Genomic DNA, 6020 nt, shown 5'->3' with positions numbered 1-6020 from the left:
CGAACCGGTGACCTCAGCATTCCAGGTCGATGCTTTATCCACTGAGCCACCACAGGTCAGGCCGAAAGCTTCTATTTTAATAGTGAAATCTGGAAAAGGTACAGGAAGTACAAAACTTGAAAGATGCCCTGAAAAGATTGCTTTGGGCTGAAAACATTCAGTAGATTACAGCTGTTTCTATGTGTGTGTTTTTATAGGTTAAGATGAACTAAAAAATGGTATTTCAGTGGGTGTGTTCACTTCCCAACCATTCCAGGACTTGGCACCAGATTTGTCCCTGTTGTCACCCATTCAAAGTCCACTCTACATCAGCCTTTCTAGCCTGTGAAATAAAGAAGCAGGGATTGCAGGGAACTGAGTGCTCTGGGGCACTGAGGGCTTTTCTCCCATTGCTTTGCAGTTTGGAAAGTTGCCATCCATTCACGTTTCACTCAGACAGCCTTTTTCCAGACCCCAGAACAAATTGTAGCCAGAAGCTCTGCTCTTTGTCAGGAGGGAAAATTGCACTCCAGATCTTGCCTTCTCCCCTCAGAGAACAACGTTTCCTTATGTTTGGGAACCCTAGCTCTTCTTTACTCTGGAGATGGACACAGCTTCTAGTTCTTTCCAGGACAACCTCAGTTGTCCCAAGGTTTCTGTATTGTTTTTTATCATTGTCCAGGTTGTATTTGGATCTCTGAATATCACATCTTTTTAATATCAGTGTTTTAAACATTTCAGTTTTCCCCTTTAGCCACTGTAGTTAGTGAAGTAAAATAAATAGGCTCCATTTCTATTGTTGTAGACCCCAGGCAATTAATCATTTGAGGAGCTGTCCATGAGTTGGACATCTATGAACCCTCATAGACTGCACTGAGTTTAACCCCTTGCACAGAACGTTCAAGTCGGGTTTTGTGGTACTTATTTTGTGATTAGATACACTTTTCTTTGTTAGAAATCGACTTTCCCTCCTTTTAAGGCAAAGAATCCCTTATAGGAACCCTTGAAACAATTTTGTTCTCTACACAGAGGGTAATGCAACTGATATACATCTTCAATGTGGTGATGGTTGCACAATGTATATGAGTGTTAAAACTATTGATTAAAAAGTCCAATTTTTTTTTTTTTTATATTTTTCTGAAGTTGGAAACGGGAAGGCAGTCAGACAGACTCCCACATGTGCCTGACCGGGATCCACCCAGCATGCCCACCAGGGGGCGATGCTCTGCCAATCTGGGGCATTGCTCTGTTGCAACCAGAGCCATTCTAGCACCTGGGGCAGAGGCCACAGAGCCATCCTCAGTGCCCGGGCCAACTCTGCTCCAATGGAGCCTTGGCTGTGGGAGGGGAAGAGAGAGACAGAGAGGAAGGACAGGAAGGAGAGGGGGAGGGGTGGAGAAGCAGAAGGGTGCTTCTCCTGTGTGCCCTGGCTGGGAATTGAACCCAGGACTTCTGCACGCCAGGCCAACGCTCTACCACTGAGCCAACCGGCCAGGGAAAAAAGTCCAATTTTTACTGTTCATAAATTATACCTTGATTAACAACACCAACAACAATTGGTTTAGTAACATGAAAAACCAATGAAACATAAAAACGGAAGCAGGGGAAAATGATTGCATCTATAAAGTTAATGTATATACATAAATAAGGATTAGGAGCCTGACCAGGCAGTGGCACAGTGGATAGAGCGTCGGACTGGGATGCAGAGGACCCAGGTTCGAGACCCCCCAGGTCGCCAGCTTGAGTGTGGGCTCATCTGGTTTGAGCAAAAGATCACCAGCTTGGACCCAAGGTTGCTGGCTCGGTCTGCTGAAGGCCCGCGGTCAAGGCACATATGAGAAAGCAATCAATGAACAACTAAGGTGTCGCAAGGAATAATTGATGCTTCTCATCTCTCTCCGTTCCTGTCTGTTTGTCCCTGTCTATCCCTCTGTCTGACTCTCTGTCCCTGTAAAAAATAAAATAAAATAATTATTAAAAAAAAAATAAGGAGGAGGAAATCAGAATTTAAAACTGCATTTTGTTGTATGAGGAGATAATTTTCCCTTTAAAAATTTTCTTTGTAATTGATGCTAAATTTTGGAGTTGTAAATATATTTATTTTTATTTTTTCCTACATATTAAAAATTCATTGAATTGGGGTGATATTAGTAGATAAAATTGTATAAGTTTCAGGTGTACAATTCTATAATACACTATATTGTATTGTGTGTTCACCACCCCAAGTCAAGACTCTTTCCATCACCATTTATCTCCACTTTACCCTCTTTTATTCCTCCCTCCTCCCTTTCCTTCTGGTAATCACCATACTGTTGTCTGTGTCTGTGAGTTTTTGTGTTTTTTTTTTGTTGTTTTTTTTTTGTGTGTGTGTGTGTATGTGTTTTCCCTTCACCTTTTTCACCCAGCTCTCTAGCCTCCCTCCCTCTCACAGCTGTAAGTCTGTCCTCTGTATCTATGAGTCTGTTTCTATTTTGTTTGTTTATATTATTCATTATATTCCACATATAAGTCATATGATACTTGTTTTTGTTTTTTTAGAGACACAGAGAGAGAGAGTCAGAGAGAGGGATAGACAGGGACAGACAGACTGGAACAGAGAGATGAGAAGCATCAATCATTAGTTTTTTATTGCACGTTGCAACACCTTAGTTGTTCATTGATTGCTTTCTCATATGTGCCTTGACCGTGGGCCTTCAGCAGACTGAGTAACCTCTTGCTGGAGCCAGGGACCTTGGGTTCAGGCTTGTGGGCTTTTCCTCAAACCAGATGAGCCCGCACTGAAGCTGGCGACCTTGGGGTCTCGAACCTGGGTCCTCTGCATCCCAGTCCGACGCTCTATCCACTGCGCCACCACCTGGTCAGGCAGGAAGCTCCATTTTTAATTTTTTGAAGTAACTCCATATGTTTTCCATAGTGGCTACACCAATCTGCTTTCCCACCAACAGTGTATGAGGGTGCCTTTCAAACCTGTGGCAACACTTGCCATTTGTTGATTTATTGATGATAATCATTCTGACTGGTGTGAGGTGATATCTCATTGTGGTTTGAATTTGCATTTCTCTGATGATTAGTGATGTTGAGCATCTTTTCCTATGTCTATTGGCCATCTGTATCTCCTCTTTGGAGAAGTGTTGACTCAGGTCTTTTGCCCATTTTTTAATGGGATTGTTTGTTCTTTTGTGTTGAGTTGTATAAGTTCTTTATAAATTTTGGATATTAACCCCTTATCAGATGTATCATTGTCAAATATATTCTCTCATTAAGTGGGTTGTCTTCTCATTTGGTGATGGTTTATTTTGCTATGCAAAAATTTTTTAGTTTGATGTAGTCCCATTTGTTTAATTTTTCCTTTGTTTCCCTTGCCCAAGGAGACATATCAGAAAAATATTGCTACAAGAAGTGTCTGAGATTTTACTGTCTATGTTTTTTTGTAGGATTTTTATGGCTTCAAGTCTTACATTTAAGTCTTTAATTCATTTTGAGTTTATTCTTATGTGTGGTGTAAGAAGGTAGTATAATTTCATTTTTTTGCATGTTTCTAATTTCCCCAATACGATTTATTGAATAGAATGTCTTTACCCGATTTTATGTTCTTGCCTCCTTTGTCAAATATTAATTGCTTATAAAGCTGTGGGTTTATTTCTTGGCTCTTTCTTCTGTTCCATTGATCTATATGTCTGTTTTTATGCCAGAACGATGCTGTTTTGATTACTATGGCTTGTATGTAGTATAGTTTGATATCAGGTAGCGAGACTCCTTCAACTTTGTTTTTCTTTCTCAAGATTGCTATGGCTGTTTGGGGTCTTTTGCAGTTCTATGTAAAGTTTTGGAATATTTGTTCTACTTCTGTGAATATGCCATTGGTATTTTGATAGGAATTGTGTTGAATCTATAGACTGCTCTGGGCAGTATGGATATTTTATTGATGTTAGTTCTTCCCATCCATGAACTCAGTATATACTTCTACTTGTTTATATCTTCTTCTATTTCTTTCTTCAGTGTCTTATACTTTTCCAAGTACAGGTCTTCTACATCCTCTTTTTTTTTTTTTTTTTTTTTTTTTTACAGGGACAGAGAGAGAGTCAGAGAGAGGGATAGACAGGGATAGACAGACAGGAACGGAGAGAGATGAGAAGCATCAATCATCAGTTTTTCGTTATGAGACCTTAGTTGTTCATTGATTGCTTTCTCATATGTGCCTTGACCATGGGCCTTCAGCAGACAGAATAACCCCTTGCTCCAGCCAGTGACCTTTGGTCCAAGCTGGTGAGCTTTTGCTCAAACCAGATGAGCCTGCGCTAAGCTGGCGACCTCGGGGTCTTGAACCTGGGTCCTCAGCATCCCAGTCCAACACTCTATCCATTGCACCACCGCCTGGTCAGGCTACATCCTTGGTTAAATTTTTTCCTAGCATTTATAAATAAGATTGTTTTCTTAGTCCCACCCCTTTTTTTTTTTATTAAGTGGGAGGCAGGGAGGATGCTCTGCCCATTTGGGGCCACTGTTCTGTTGTTCTGGCAATGGAGTTATTTTAGTGACTAAGGTGAGGCCATGTAGCCATCCTCAGCACCTGGGGCCAACTTGCTCAAACCATTTGAGCCATGTCTGTAGGAGAGAGAGAGAAGGAGGAGAGGGAAGGGGAGTGGGAGAGAGAGAGAGAGAAGAGGGGAGGGGTGGAGAAGCAGATGGTCGCTTCTCCTGTGTGCCCTCACTGGGTATCGAACGTGGTACTTCCCCACAATGGGCCTGTTTCCCTTTTCTGCTAGTTTACTATTGGTGCATAAAAATGCAACTGATTTCTGGATATTTTGGACCCTGCCACTTTACTGAATTCATTTATCAACCCAGTAGTTTTTTGGTGGAATCTTTACAGTTCTATACATACTGTCATGTCATCTGCTGTTAATATTTTAAAACTTAGATTTGAGTGTTTACAAAAATGTGTGGAGGTGTGCACTTAAAATTAGTTCATTTATTGCACTTTGTTATACAACAGTGGTTAAAAAATATGTATTTTCCGATGGCTTTAGGTGACCCCTGTGTTTTGGTCGTTCGACCCCGCCAGGGTCGCGACCCACAGGTTGAGAACCGCTGTTATACAATAATTACAAAGTTTTATAAGAAGGCTTAAAGTTCTGGTGCTAGTCACAAGGGTGTATATCCAAATTTAAAAAATATTCATCCAGTAAGAATCTGTGTGGTCTACCTGTAAAGCCAGTAGCCACGGCCACCATCACAGCCGCCTGGCCCATGCAGGTTCTCATTGGATTGGGACAGAAGGTAATGAAACAACGGAGCCACAAACTGGTGGGCCATTACGTCTAACCCTAGCTTGCACCTGGCGGGCAAGTAAAAACACACCCTGGGCTCCAAAACCCACTCATCCAGTGCTCACAAAGCTATTGATTTATCCGAGTTTCCTAGAATGAAAGGTTTCTAACCTCACCAGTCTCATTCAGCTCTGTTCCTCATCTCCTCTCTGCACAAACTGGCTTCTCCTTCAACACTCTGCCATCTTGGCTGCTTCTCCTGGCCTCCTCCACGTGGCCTTTCTCTGTTCTCCTCTCTAATGCTAATCTCAGGAACCAGAGAGCAAGCTCTCGGTCTGTCCCACTTTATAGTGAAGAAATCAAAATCTTTAATCCTATATACAAAATAGGGAAGTCTCTAATACAAAGTCACTTATCTGAGGCATGATGGGATTACACCACCCCACATCAAAAAGGGTGGGAAAGGCTTAGTCCTAAAACAAGCCCCAGGCTACAAGGATCCTGCCTGCCCACAGCCCGCTCCCAACACACATTAATATCACCTGGGTGACGGGCTTCCATGTGGGCAGCGCCATCTTTAACAAAGTGAGCATAATATATTTTATCTGCCCAACACTACCTTATATTCTACCTCAGAAAGAGAAGCACAGAAATTGAACTCTGCTGGCTCTATTCTGGACTACTGGTCAAAGCCAGCCAGAGATAGTTTCACTGGCTGATCCTAGAACACTCCTACTAGGGCTTAGAGGATCTCTGCAGGATCTCCTTCCG

Source organism: Saccopteryx leptura, chromosome 10 (genome assembly GCF_036850995.1).
Source record: "Saccopteryx leptura isolate mSacLep1 chromosome 10, mSacLep1_pri_phased_curated, whole genome shotgun sequence".
NCBI classification, from domain to species: Eukaryota; Metazoa; Chordata; class Mammalia; order Chiroptera; family Emballonuridae; genus Saccopteryx; species Saccopteryx leptura.
This window is presented reverse-complemented; position numbering follows the sequence as displayed.